This window comes from Dipodomys spectabilis, unplaced genomic scaffold (assembly GCF_019054845.1).
Source record: "Dipodomys spectabilis isolate Male_0828 unplaced genomic scaffold, ASM1905484v1 ptg000075l, whole genome shotgun sequence".
NCBI lineage: Eukaryota > Metazoa > Chordata > Mammalia > Rodentia > Heteromyidae > Dipodomys > Dipodomys spectabilis.
In genome coordinates, this window is record NW_024870752.1 from 13,507,689 (window position 1) to 13,522,807 (window position 15,119).

Genomic DNA, 15,119 nt, shown 5'->3' on the forward strand with positions numbered 1-15,119 from the left:
CTTACCAGAGTCCAGCAAAGCTAGTGGCCCCAGAACTTGCTCCAGGCTATAACTCTGTAGATGGAGCTACTACGTTGTGATTTTTCTATAAAAACAAGAGAGGCTCAGTTTATTTCCATGTAATCTAGTTGGCTAGTTTTGCTGTCTAGAAGAAAAGACCATTTTCAAAGTTTGAACCATATGATTTTAGAAAATCATTGAATACTTAAGAAAACAACATTAGAGAATCCTGTCACCATTGAAGAAAAAGCTGAGTCATAAGTTGGTAGAGTGATATGTTGGACACATTTATAAAACCAAATGTACAGTACATATGTTTCCATATGTTGCTAAGTATTCTTCTGAAACTTTAATATGGGCTGTGTAAGCCTTCATGTTAAAGCCAATTTCCCTTCTGAAATGCAGTTAACAGTTTAATAGGTTTTACTTGTAGACATACTTAGAACCTGTAGATGGCAGTGTCCAGTAGAACTTGATAAAAAGCTGCAGCCTTACCCTAAAATGTTATTAAATGAGACTCAAATATTAAATATTGCTTAAGAGAGTTAAAGTGTTATTATGTGGAAAATAGTTCTTAATATATTAAGTATGATAGTGGCATTATGGTTTATATAAACATCTATAACAGTTTGAGTGTCATGTGGTTGTTTCTTTAAAAATAATACAGTACAGTTAGAGTTAACTAGAATTGTTTACAAATGCTTAAATTTTCCTAAAATACAGGATAAAATATCTTAAATATCATTGGTTTACTAGTTGTAAAACTCCTAAAATGTAAACCTAAGAATAATTTTAGATTCTGATTATTTATGGGCTCATAAAGTACAACTCCAAATTTTAACCATGTGAGGTACACACTGCTTGGCCCTAATGGTTACCTTAAGGAAAGGATCTTATGTTATCTAATGAGCCAAAGAGAATTGCAAAGAGAGACTTGTTAAGTGAACATAGCAGTATTGTTTAGAAGACATAGTATTTAGAAGCCTTAATTTTGTTTACATAACTTAGTCTTTTCTGAGCCACAAGCTGTGTTTTGATCAGAATGCTCATGCATATAAATGTTATTTTTTTAACTAGTTGGAATTCGGTGGATATAAATATTATAAACTCGTTACAGACATAACTTTTTGTCTGCCCACATAATATACCTTAGCTAATTCTTGTTTACAGATGCACTTATTTATCAGTAAGCACAGTCACAAGTATCAACAATAAACATTATTCTCAAAACCCAGAACGTGAGTGGGAGAGAAGAGATTGTTCTTAGAGGCATAGTTTTGTGGAAACTGATTTGTGATGGTAGGAACATGCATGTCAATTCTAAGAATAAAAAAGAAGAAACAGTAAGATTGATTTGACAGGATCTTTAATATACTATGTACTTTTAATAACTTTTTTTTTTTTTGCTGGCCGCGGGACTTGAATTCAGGGTCTGGATGCTGTCTCCTCAGCCTCTTTGTGGTCAAGGCTAGCACTCTACCATTTGAGCCACAGTGCCACTTCTGGCTTTTTCCTAGTAGTTTATTGGAGATAAGAATCTCAGCAGGGCATCGGTGGCTCATGCCTATAATCCTAGCTACTCAAGAGACTGAGATCTGAGGATCGTGGTTCAAAGCCAGCCCAGGCAGGAAAGTCCATGAGACTCTTATCTCCAATAAACCACAAGAAAGTAGCGCTGTGGCTCAAATGGTAGAGTATTTGCCTTGAGCTGAAGAGTGCAGGGACAGCGCCCAAGCCCAGAGTTCAAGCCCCATGACCGACAAAAAATTTTTAAAAAAGAGAGAGTCTCACAGATTTTCTTGCACAGGCTGGCTTTGAACCATGATCCCCAGATCTCAGCCTCCTGAGTAACCAGTATTGCACGGGTGAGCCTTTGGCACTTCGCAATAACTTTCTTTTTTTCTTTTTTTTGGGTCCAGTCGTGGGGCCTGAACTCTGGGCCTGGGCGCTGTCCCTGAGCTCTTCAGCTCAAGGCTAGTGCTCTACCACTTGAGCCACAGCGCCACTTCCAGCTTTTTTTCTTTTTTGCTTATGTGGTGCTGAGGAATCGAACCCAGGGCCTCATGCATGCAAGGCAAGTGCTCTACCACTGAGCCACCTTCCCAGCCCTGCAATAACTTTCTTTTTTAAGAATGTTTTATGTTGTATGTATTACCATATTATTAACGTATTATGGAAAATTAATTCTTTGAAGAGCAAGGTTCAGTCATTTTTTTGAAGGAAGAATTTGCAAAGTGCTCTTACAATGTGACATTGTATAAATGTGTGAGTTAGAATTCTACCTCATACTTGATTATAAGAGTGATGGCTTTCTTCTGATCACTCCATCTCTATTTGCATTCTCTTCCAACAAGTATTTACTGTGTACTTACTGTCTAATAGGCACTAGGATCTGCCACTGATCAAAACAGACAAAAATCTTTGTCCACATTGACTGTGCATTTCAGTGAGGAATAAAAAGCAATAAACAAAAATTTAAAAAGCATACTCTTTCCTATGCAAGTGGAAGCTGAGGAAGGGAATATTAGGGCATCAGATTTTATGGATAGGCTCAGAAGTAAAGATGCATTTGAGCAGAGACCTGTAGGCGTCAGGGAGTGAGCCATAGGAGATTCTGGGCAAGTGTACCAGGTCAGAAGGCCCATGGTGGAGGTGCCGCCCAGGCTCCCATACATCTGCAGTAGAACCATGGGGGCAGAATGCTGGTGGGGTGCAGGCTTTCTTGTGTTTGGCTTCTTTCTTTCAATGTTATGTCCCATTTCATCTGTGTTGCTACACATAGTTCCCATTCCTTCTTTGTCCTTAGTAGAGTAGTGTTGTGGTATATGACTACTATTTACCTGCTCTTCTCTTTGGAACCTGCATTATTGAGAATCCAGAGAGTTTACACGTCATATGCATATATACATTTCTGATGAGCATATATCCAGGGCTGAAAGCTGAAGTGTAGGAATTGTGTATGCTTAGCTTTAGATTTCTGCCGTTTTTCCAACTGGTCAGGAATTTCAGAGCAGCTTCTTGGTCAGTTCTGGCTCAGCATCTTTCATATGGTTGCAGCCAAGCATCATCAGGGACCATTACTTTCTGCAGTCTCTATTAGGGCTAAAGACCCTCTGATAAAACACTAACCCACGTGGCTGTGGTTATTAGGAAGCTTCACTTCCTCTCCTTAGAGCTGCTGGAGTAACTTCAAGACAGGATGGCTAACTTCTCCCTGAGGATGCCAAGACTTTCAGACAGCCCTTTTAGTTTTAGTCATTCTGGTGGATCTGTGGTGATGCATTATTGTGGTTTTAGATCGCACTTCCTTGATGACTAATGAGATTCAGCACCTTTCACATATTGATTGCTTATTTAAAATTTTTTGGCTTTTTAAAATTTTCAGTAGCTTATTTTAACTTGCCTGAATACTCACTTTTTCTGGTATCCTGTATTTTTTTTATGGGTGTAATTTTTTTTAATCTTCTCACATTAAAGGACAATTTCCCACCTCCCCTCAAGGTTTTCATTCCTCTGAAGAGTTTCTGTTTCTTTTCAGTTCCTTCTTACCTCTGGTTTTCTGCTTTTTATTTGAATAGTTTTGCTTAAATATGTCTGAGCCTTGGCCATCATTTATACTTAAGATGTAGCTTTTAGAAAAGTGGATTGAAGTCTATGCAAGGGATGGAGGGCCCTGGCTTCATTGTGGTCAGGCTGTTTCAAAGTGTCAGCTCTGTAAATAAATCTTTTCTCCCTGTGAGTTGATCAGATTCCTCAGAACATACTCTCCAGTTAAGAATATAGAAACTTGGAGTGTCAAGAGTTCGTATACAACTAATGCCAGTAGCTCATGCTTATAACCCTAACTACTCAGGAGGCTGAGATCTGAGGATCATAGTTTGAAACCAGCCCCAGCAGGAAAGTCTGCAAGACTTTTATCTCCTATAAATTACTCAGGAAAAGTCAGATGTGGCACTGAGGTTCTAGTGGTAGAGCGCTAGCCTTGAGCATAAAGAAGCTCAGGGACAGTGCCCATGCCCCGAGTTCAAGCCCCAGGACCATGGGAAAAAAAAAAAAAGAATTTGTATACAAACTTTCACTCAAGTGTGTAAGTTTTAATTTGTAATATTTGGACTCTCCCCCAGTCTCTGCACTTTAGTTTTTACTCTTTCCAGATAGTAAAGCTCTAGACTTCTGCCAGGATGTGGTGGAGCAGTGAGGTGTGTTTTCCAACACCAACAGCCTGGTCTCCAGTTTCCCAGATACCCATAGGTGGTCAGCAGCTCAGTTCAGTTCCCACACTGTCTACCTTGAGTTGGAGTGAAGCCTCACAAGGCAGAGTTCTCAGTTTCGAGACTTCTCTGCTTCACATGCCAGTTGTTACAGCCAACTATGCTTCTGACTGACTGTCTTTAACTGGGTGCTGCCACCCACATATATATGTTCACACCAAGTTAGACAACTAACTAGAACAGCAGACAGAACTCAGGAGGATGCTTTACTTACATTTGCTTGTTTATTGTCAAAGATACAACTTAGTAATAAATGGAGTAATAAATGGAAGAGATGCACAAGGCAGAGTGTGGGATGGAGAGTGCGTGGAGCTTCAGCCCCCTCCAGCAGCACTTTCAATGTTCAGCAACCTCTTGCCCTGTGAATCTCATCTTTCAGAGTCTTTCTAGAGCTCAAGCTCCAGTTCCCTTTACCCACTCGCTGGAGGTTGGAGCTTATTGGGTGGGGCTGAAACTTCTAGCCCTCTAATCACTTGGTCTTTCTGGTGGCCACCTCTTTCTGATGCTGCCTGGAGGTTCTTTTTTTTTTATCATAATTTAGATGTGGTTGAAAGGAGCTTGTTAAGAGTTAGAAAAGACACCTTCTTTCACTTAGGATACTCAAAAGATATTTGGAGCTCTTTGCTAGGTAGGAATGGAGGCTAAAGACCAAATACATTTTTGTATTATACCAGGCAGATAGCAGGTAGGCAGAGTAGTGGGAGGAGTTCTGTGTTCATTTGGCTCTTCACTGGTTATAGAAGGCACTGGTACCACACCTCTGAGGAGTTGTCTGTTAATGTGGTTGTTTGCCATTTTACATACTGATTTACTTCTGTTTTCCTGCTTAGAAAAAAAAGGCTATGGTCATCAATTCTCCTTTATCTTTATGAATAAATGCCTTTAGAAAAAAATTCTTACAATGTCATTCTAAAATGGTTCGGGAGAAAGAATAGAAGAAATGAATAAATATGTTCAATCTAACATCTTGAAGTGGCGGTTTTGTTTTCTTGTATTTTAAGAGTCCTTTGCAATTGTGGTTAGGCATGGTAGCATATGCATGTCATCCCAATTACTCTGGATACAAAGGCCTGAGGATTGATAGTTCAAGATCCTGTCTTAAAGACAAAGAGCTAGGGGCATAGCTCAAAGGGAGGTCCTCTTGTTCAATCCCCAGTACCAGAACCAAAACCAAAACCAGAACAAAACATTGCATAATTGTGAAGTCCATTTTTTTATTGATTATATTCGTTTACCTGTGTAAGTATTCAAAAATTTTATCAAGGTCAGTTTATACTGTATCATTCTCAAAACAGAACTTTTATACTCCAAATGTACTTTGAAATGAGCCTACTTCCTGGGTCTCTTAGTAGTTCAGTTAATTTTTTTCATCTTCTTGCTTAATCCTGCCAACCATGAGCATCTCTCTTTTTTGGGGGAACGGGGGTCCGGTCATGGGGCTGAACTCTGGGCCTGGGCGCTGTCCCTCAGTTCTTCAGCTCAAGGCTAGCACTCTACCACTTGAGCCACAGCGCCACTTCCAGCTTTTTTTCTTTTTTGCTTATGTGGTGCTGAGGAATCGAACCCAGGGCCTCATGCTTGCAAGGCAAGCGCTCGACCACTGAGCCACCTTCCCAGCCTATGAGCATCTCTTTTATGGTTCATTCCTGTTTGCAAATTATATTTTAAACATCTACATACTTTTCCTCTGTGGTTGGGGGTGGTGGGGAGGAGATTGACAGTAACAAAGAGAGCAAGAGGGAACTTGCTAGGTTTCAGCATCCAAATACAAATGTTTTTTTTTAATTTTTATTTATTTTTTATTGTGAAAATACTGTACAGAGGGGTTACAATTACATGGGCAAGATAATGAGTACATTTCTTATCAAGCATTGTAGCTGCCTCCTTTGTTTCCCCTTCCCATCCCTTCCCAGCCCCCCCCAGCCCCCAAATACAAATGTTTTTAATTCTACAAATACCTGGTTTCCAGCAGGATGTATTTCTAATAGTTTCAGCTTGCTTGTTGTTCTTGCTGAGCAGAATATAAGAGATCTTACTTTATCCAGACTTTTCACTTCTACCTCTTTGCTTTGTACAGGACAAAGCAAATGTTGTAGGACTGGCACAGGTGATTCAAGAGACTGAGAAATGAGTATGCGCCACCCATACTGTTCTGTGAGCTGATCAGTGAAAAGAACCAGTCACAGATACTGTATGTAATTATTTCTTACTGTTGTAGCCCTGTGTTCAGGCTACAGTGTTATGTGTGGTCACAGAGCTGGCACCATGCAGTGGTGTTAACTATCTTGAAAGTGTGAAGGGATTGGGCTGCTAGATGAGAGCCCATTAGAGAGGAATAACTCACCTACAGTCATCTGTGGTCACTTTAAATATGAACCGCTGGAGTATTTTTAAGGGAAGTGGGTATTGTGGGTAAAGTTAGCAGTAACAGTTGACTTTCTAAGTTGCCTCTCTGATTTGAACTTGTATTAAATATTCAATATATACACCATAGCTTGGAAGATGATGTATATCTTTAGAAGTGAATTGATATTTATCAAAATAAAGATAGAGCCACCAGGGCTTAAAATTGGGAGATGCTTACTTTAGGATTTTATAAATAGTAGATGTAGATATGTTTAGATGTTTTTAGAATCATGGATACTTTAGATAACTGGTCTCCTGTAGTCCTACTTTTAAGAAAAAAAAAACCAATACTTCATTAGGTTTGTATGGTTAATCTGTTTCACTGCTAAGAAAATGGATTCTTATACTAAGAAATATGACCAGGAATATATCACTCAGTTGACAGAGTTTGAATTTCAATCCACATCACTGGATTTCAGAATCTCAATACCTTCAGAATCTCAATAGAGCCAGCCTCAGTAGTTTATGCTTATAATCCTCGCTGTGCTGAGATCTGAAAGATTATGGTTCCAAGCCAGCCCAGACAGAAAAGCCCATGATACTGCATCTTTAAATAACCAGCAAAAATGCCTCCCGGCTTGAGGCTTGGCTCAAGTAGTAGAGTCCCAAGCAAGCAAGCCAGTGAGTCTGAGGCTCTGAATTCAAACTTCATTACTGGCAAAAAGATAAGGCAATAGAAGTTTCCCTTATATACCAGTTTGCAGAAGAATATTGCAAGTATTGATCACAACCAAGACTTTCTGTCCCTCACAAGTTCCTCAGTGTAAATTGAACATTTTGTACCTTAGGACTTTGAATTTTGAGCTCTCTTCTCTTTCCTCCTTCCTTTTTCCCATCTCTCCCCCACCCACCTCCCTTCTCCTCTTTCCCCTTCTCTTACCACTTTCTCTACCCCATCTGTTTCCTCTCTCTTCATGTGCCCTCCTAATAATACCCAGTGGTTTGGTGAGGCTGGCCAGAGGATTTAATAAGTAAATACTTCAGTGTGACTGCATAGAGCTAAGTTGACTAATGAAAACTGCATTTCTCATGAGTCTTTATTTAGAATGAGGAGGATATGAGGTAAATTGCAGCCATTCACTGATTGAGGCAAGCTCGAAGGTCACTTCTGGCCACTTTCACCCTTAGACTAAGTCACAGTTTCTTGTGATGTGCTCTCTTAGCACATTTTCTTTCTTACAGCAATTATTACCATGGAAATTAAACAACACATGACAAGTGGTTTTATGTCTGCCTCTTTCACTATATACGCTTTCCAAGCAGGACCCCTTGTAATTCTTTCTTACTAATTATTCCTCAGCCTTTTCAGACTTCTATCACAAAATACCATAGACTGGATGTAAATTTATTTCTTTTAATTTGGAAGCTGGAAAGTTCAAAATCAAAGCATCAACAAATTTGATGGTTGGTTTGACCCCATTTCCTTGTTCATAGATGACCTTCTTTTCTCTGTGTCCTCATGTGGTAGAAGAAGTAAGAGATATCTCTGTAGTCCCTTTTGTAAGGAATCCATCCTGTGATCCAGTCACTTCCCAAAGGCCTCGCCTACAGCTAACATCATCACATTGGCATTCAACATAGGAATCTGGGACATGTAAACATTCATTTGATAGAACTTGGTTAGCACAGTGGTTTCTGCCTGGTGAATGAATCTGTTGGATGGATGGGCCCATGAGTCGCTCTCCATAGAGTAAATAAATTAATGAAGCCATTGCTCTTTTGATTCCACTTAACCTATTTTGTTGGGACTGCTGCAGAAGCTGCCTAACTTTCTTCCTTACGTTAGAACATTATCATCTGTACCCCCCACACCCTGATTTTCATTCTTAAAGGAGATCTTATGATATTTCTTTATACTTTGAGAAACTTTATGGTTTCCTCCTGCTATTTTACAAATTTTAACTTGTTAGAGAGGTTTTTTTTCTTCTTGAACTCAAATTTGTCCAGCCTTGTTTTCTTTCATTCCTTATATTCTGCATACCAACTGAATTTATTGTTTGCCACTACCTATTACTCCTGTATCATTTCAAAACTCTCTGGATTCACTTAGACTGACAACTCTTGTTACAACATTCTCTCTTCCTTTGCTTGGCAAACTTATGCTAGGAAAGCAAGGCTGACTTCAAGGCCCTTTGGATATCTCTGCTTTGTAAAATCTCACTCCATCCAGAGCTAGTCCTTCCTTTGTCCTTGCAAGCCATATAGGACATTTATTACTCAAGATTGTACTTATTTGCCTGTCATTGCCCCACTGGATGCTTTTGAAAGAGCAGGACCTGACTCTCTCTCTCTTATAGCTCTACCAGCATGTTCTCAGAGTGACTTGGGAGGCAGGAACTCTTATCACCTTTAAAGAATCAGGCTCAGAAGCTTCCAGCACATTTTTCTGTAAGCCAATGAGAGAAAAATCCTCATAGTAGCATTCAAAACCCTGCACCTTCAGAATCAAAGCGTCAACATGGAGTTGACACTTGGGGAATGTTGGCTTGTACAAATGGAGACTTTTGATTTTTTTAAAAAAAATGTTTAATTGTTATTACAATGGGGATGTACAGAGGGGTTACAGTTACACATGTCAGGTAAAGCGTGTATGTCTTTGTAGACAGTGTCACCCCTTCCCTCACACTCTCTATTTTTCCCTGCCATCCCCACCCACAAGTTGTATAGTTCATTTTCAACATAGTGTCTAGTTTTTTGTGCCTCCCTATATCCTTCCAAAGACATATAAATGAACAAACAAGACCAAAAGAAAATGAAAACAGCAACAAAGGAAAAAAAACTCATTTCCATTTCCTGGAGAGTCTCTGACTTTTAACATTGCAAGGATTTTAGTGACTGCAGAATTTTACCACGGAACAGGTCTAATGTAACAGGCTTCAAATTGTCTATAAACTGTCACCAGAATGAAGCCAATGATCTGTGATTTTATATTCCCTTGTAAAGGGAAATGGTATGGTGGATCTAAATTAGAGTTGTTTCAATTGTGGGTTTTTGTTGTTGTTGTCGGTAGTGGTGGTGGTCATGGGGCTTGAACTCAAGACCTCTATAGACGCTGTCTCTGAGCTTTTTCCCTCAAGGCTAGCGCTCTACCACTTTAGCTACAGCCCCACTTCCAGTTTTCTGATGGTTATTTGGAGATAAGGCTCTCACAGACTTTCCTGCCCAGGCAGGATCCTCAGATCTCAGCCTCCTAAGTAGCTAGGATTTCCATTGTGAGCCATGGGCGCACCTGGTAACTGTGGTATTTCTGATATTTGACTTCAGAATTCTTGGTTGTGGGGGTCTGTCCTATGCACTTACAAAATGTTTAGCAGCACCCTGACTTATAACCGTAAGTACAGTAGCATTGTCCCAAGTATGACGACAAAAAATGTTTCCAGATATTAAATATAGGAAGAGGGAGGACAAAATAGTCCTGGTGGGGTGCATAGCAGACACGACATGGGACGAGACCATACATTTGGTCTCAGGATCAGTGAAGCTTGTTGAAACTTCTAATCAGGTAGAATATTTCTAGTAGTTGACTAAAATAGCATTGGTTGAGGCTATTGGTAAAAACTTGTTTCAAAGAAGTTTAACATCTGTTTTCATTTCTGCTTTTTAAGTTCCTTTGCAACTCAATTCCTTTATTTCAGCTGCCTTCCTCTTGGGACTTAAAATATTGGAGTGTGTCAAAATTTCCAGCCAATAGGAAATAGGCTTTGTTCAAACAGGAATAAATATTAATAACTGTAAGGATAGGATGATAGGATATTTAATACTGGTTAAGTCAGACTTGGTGACAGTAAAGTAGATCACTTAATAATAAGGGGAACTAGAAGTCTGGCTGTATTCTAGATTCACTTCCTGTCCTTGTTTATCATTGGAAAGTTGTACCTTATGAAAGATTTTAGATTCAGATCACTATATTGTTCTAAGAAAAAATTTCAAAATGCTAACCACGTCTCAGTAACCATAGCAAAATAACAACACACAAAAATAACCTCCGAGCTATCTTATGATTGAATTTTTTTGTATATATCATATGTGAGGTCTGAAATCTCTTTGTACTTCTGTTATCTGAGATGAAAGGAGAAAAAGGCTTCATCAGTGATGAGGGCATGGCATGACTGCTTAGCTGTATTATTAAAATAATAGAATGAGCTCTGGCTAATTCAGCAGAAAGAGTAGCAAGGATTACAGTTGTAAGCCACTAGCGCCCGGCAGAAAGGGAACTTATTATGAAAGCAGAAGAAGAAAATTTGGGAGGGCATTCACAATTCTCCTCCTCCTAAGGTTATGTTGTTTATGTACTTAATATTTAAATATTGTTTTACAGAACATAAGTCGACTTCTGAGGGCAGCTTAATCTATATTATTTTAGCTGTCATCCCAGTGCCTAGATAGTGTCATGCTTAGTAGGCACTGAGTAAATGTTTATTGTTTAAAGAAATAACCAGGGCTGGGAAGGTGGCTCAGTGGCAGAGTGCTTGCCTTGTATGCATGAGGCCCTGGGTTCGAGTCTCAGCACCACATAAGCAGAAAAAGCCAGAAGTGCTGCTGTGGCTCAAGTGGTAGAGTCTTGAGCTGAAGAGCTCAGGGACAGCACCCAGGCCCCATGATCGACAAAAAAAAAGAAAAGAAAAGAAATAACCAGACTAACAGTATGTTCATGAATATCAGTGATAACGTGGAGAAAAAAAAATGGAATAATAATATAAAATAGCCTGGCACTGTCAATTTACACCTGTAATCCTAGCTACTCAGGATGCTGGGTATCAGAGGAACTTGGTTTAAGGCCATCCTTGTCAGGAAAGACCATAAGAATCTTCAGTTAGCAACCAAAAAAAAAAAAAGGTGGAAGTGGAGCTGTGGTTTGAATGGTAGAGTACTAGCCTTGAGCAACAAATCTCAGGGACAGTACCCAGGCCTTGAGTGCAAGCCCCAGAACTCCTCCCCCCCCCCCACACACACACATACAACAACAACAACAATTATAATGAGATATTAAGATGTTTCTATTTTAGAAAATTTGGCAGAATTTAAGAATGTATCAAATACTTAAATTTTCTTTCTCTTATGAATTTTTTGTGTGTGGAGCACTAGGTATCAAACCCATAGCCTTGCTCATGCTAGGCAGTCTAGAGAAACATTGATTAAGTGCTTGTTGAATAACGACTTTTACCCTAAGCCTCTTTACTTGTGTTCTTGGCTTAAAGGAATATCCACAGTCATCTCTCAGGTGTGGATGCCCTCAATTCTGTACTCTCTGTGGGAAAGCAGTGGATCTAGGGGCCTATTGAATCATGAGTGTCAGCTGTTAAGAAACTGGTATTCCTCAATGTTCCCCTCCATTCTAAAAACCTTTTTTAAGGTTAAAAATATCTGTGTAGTGGTCATTCATTAATTATACTAAACAGTAATTTGATAGACTCTTATCATGCTGAGACTACCTATATGTATTTTCAACTGCAAGGTGGTGCAGATGTTTGTGAAAGTAAACTTTGTGATTATATTTAAAATTTGCTGTTGTAATAAGTATAAATAAACACTGTAAAAATATTTCAAATGGGAAAGAATACCCTTCAGAATGGGAACTGAAGAGTATTAACTACTGGACATTCTACTTTTTATTTTGACTAAGTAGCTAGAAGAAAATACTACTTCTCTTAGTAGCTTCCAAATGCCGCACTGATTTTTTTTATACTTAAAAAAAAATTTTTAAGCTAGGCACTGGTATCTTACACCTGTAATCCTTGCTACTCAGGTAGCTGAGATCTGAGGATTGTGGTTCAAAGCAAGTCCAAGAAAGATGAAAGTATCATGGACTTTTTCTATAAAAACTACCAAAAAAGCCAGAAATGAGCTGTGGTTCAAATGGTAGATTACTAGCCTTGAGCAAAAGAAACTCAGGGACAGTGTCCAGGCTGGCCATCCAGATTGCCAGAGGGAAGCCCAGATAATTTGTAGATGGAAATTACTGTAAGACTGTAGTGACAGTTTCTGAAGGTGAAGGAATAGATTAAGATGAATTGTATATCTCTTGGTGTAAATATTTAAAGCATTTTATTTTGAAAAGTTTCTATCAAATAGTCAGAAAAAGTAATAAAATGAGCCCTATTCCCAAATTCAGTAATTATTTTTATACTTTTTCCTTATGTTCCCTACCATTTGCTCTTGAAGTGTTCTGTTTATTGTTTATTTTTTATTTTTATTTATTTATTTTATCCCTGAGCTCTTCAGCTCAAGGATAATGCTCTACCGCTTGAGCTATTGCGCCACTTCCTGTTGGACTTTCCTGCCCGGGCTGGCTTTGAACCTCGATCTTCATATCTCAGTCTCCTGAGTAGCTAGGATTACAGGCTTGAGCCACTGGTGCCCAGCTATTTTATTTTTTAATGGCACAGGAATTTGAAATCAGGGTCTCATGCTTGCTAGGCAGGCACTCTAGTACTTGAGCCATGCCTCTAGTCCTGTTTTAGGTTATTGAGACAGGTGCACATTTTGTAGCTCAGACTGTCCTTTAACATATTCTTGCCTCTCACACTGACTAACTTGCATTTTTACATATATGAATATTAAATGGAAGTAATGTTGATTAAAGCAAAAGCATCTAATCATTATTTGTTAAATTTCAGACTGAATGACTTAGCCAAGCAAAAATAACCAATGTATCCATGTGTCACTATTTTCTAACAAGTGTAAATCATTTCACAGATCCTTTTAACAAACAGTATTTCATCTTTGAGAGAGCATTTATCTAATCATTAGCAAAATACTGCATTCAAAATATTTTAAGGTACTGAAATAAATGTATATATACCACATTATTGGTACACTGAAATATCATCAGAAGTTTACTGAGAAATATATAAAATAAGATTCTTTAGTAGTACAGAGTAATTTAATCAGTAAATCTAAATTTGTAACATTAGGAATGTATTTCTATATATCATCCTAATTCTGTTCTTATCTTGTCTTTTTTCTTTTTGCTGCTGATCCTCAGGCTTGAACTCAGGGCCCGGGCACTGTCTCTGAGCTTTTTTGCTCCAGGCTAGCACTCTGTCACTTGAACCACAGCTTTACTTATGGCTTTTTGGTGCTTAATTGTAGGTAAGAGTCTCATGGACTTTCCTGGCTGGCCTGGCTTTGAACCACATCCTCAGATCTTAACCCCCTGAATAGTTACAATTATAGGTATGAGCAACTGGCACCTGACCATCCTAGTTATTTCCAAGAGACTGATTGATAACTGTTTTGAAGCAGTTGCTTAGGTAAAATTGCATTTTATACCTAAGATATTTACTTACTTTCAAGTTTTCTTCCCTTAAAAATGTATATTTTTCAAAGTTAATCTGCATTAAGTATTCTATACATTTAATAACAATTGTACATGTAGTTGAAATATTTTGAAGCAGCTCCAAATATAATATTTTGTCATATTTCAATAAGCTATAAAATAGTTGACTTATATAACCATACTGTTACCTAAAAGTTCTACAACTCCTTATAAAGAATTATATACTACTTTAAATATATTCAGATTAACCTTACTGTTTTCACTGTCTACAAAACAACAACAATAAGCAAGGCAGATGTTTGAATATGGGATTGTAGAATTTCTGCTCTCTCATAGTAAGAATACATCAGAATATTACTGGTTGTAGAAAAAAAAATCAGAGCTTTTATGGCCTCCATACAGTTTCACTCTTATACACTCCTTTTTTCTCAAGTCTCCCATGGGAAAAGTCATTTTTACATGATACAGAAACCAGAAACAAATGAGAAAATGGAAAAAAGCCAATTAGAAGGTATTTGAGTTCTTGTTTTGTGTCAGTTGCTGTAGGTCCTGTGTGGGACTGAAAGAAATATATATGACTCCTACCCGCAAGTGGCTTACAGGTTAGCTGAGTGGACAAGCCTTCTTAAACTTACTAATACAGAAATAAAATGTGTTTCATATTTCCTGTGTATAATGGTATCTTATACAGTTTATTCTTAACTACAGTGTTGCAGAGATTTCTCTAAATCTGAATAGGCATTATCAGAGATAAACAAGCGTGAGCAGTCATAGGTTGTTTTTTCTCATGTGGGAGGAAGTGGAAAAGCTAATGGTACTCCTCCTTCCTGTGAGCACAAAATGGAAAGAAACTCTGTCTGCCTTAAACGTCATTCTGGTTTCCAAATTAATGTATTTTACATGATTTGCATTTTAGTACAAAGTAACATTATTAGTTATATATTACTACCTGACAAATTATGACATGTAGTAATATAAACTTCTTATCCCAACAGGCTTTATAGGCAAAGCTGAGCTTTAGTCAGTGTGTGTTTTGAGCTTTGTCTAGATTCAAGGGCCATGCTCAGAATCATACAACATAAAAAGCAGTAAAAGTCATAGCATCTGCAATAGCAGAGTTTACGTTGAAATCATAGGTCCTAGTTGTGTATTACATATCACTT

The 15,119-nt window shown here is 38.3% G+C and overlaps 1 protein-coding gene across 1 annotated transcript in view; it reads left to right on the forward strand.

The window, feature by feature from the left end:
* Window positions 1-15,119, forward strand: part of Ubac2 (UBA domain containing 2) — a 132,341-nt gene that overhangs the window by 42,831 nt on the left and 74,391 nt on the right. The window lies entirely within an intron of this gene.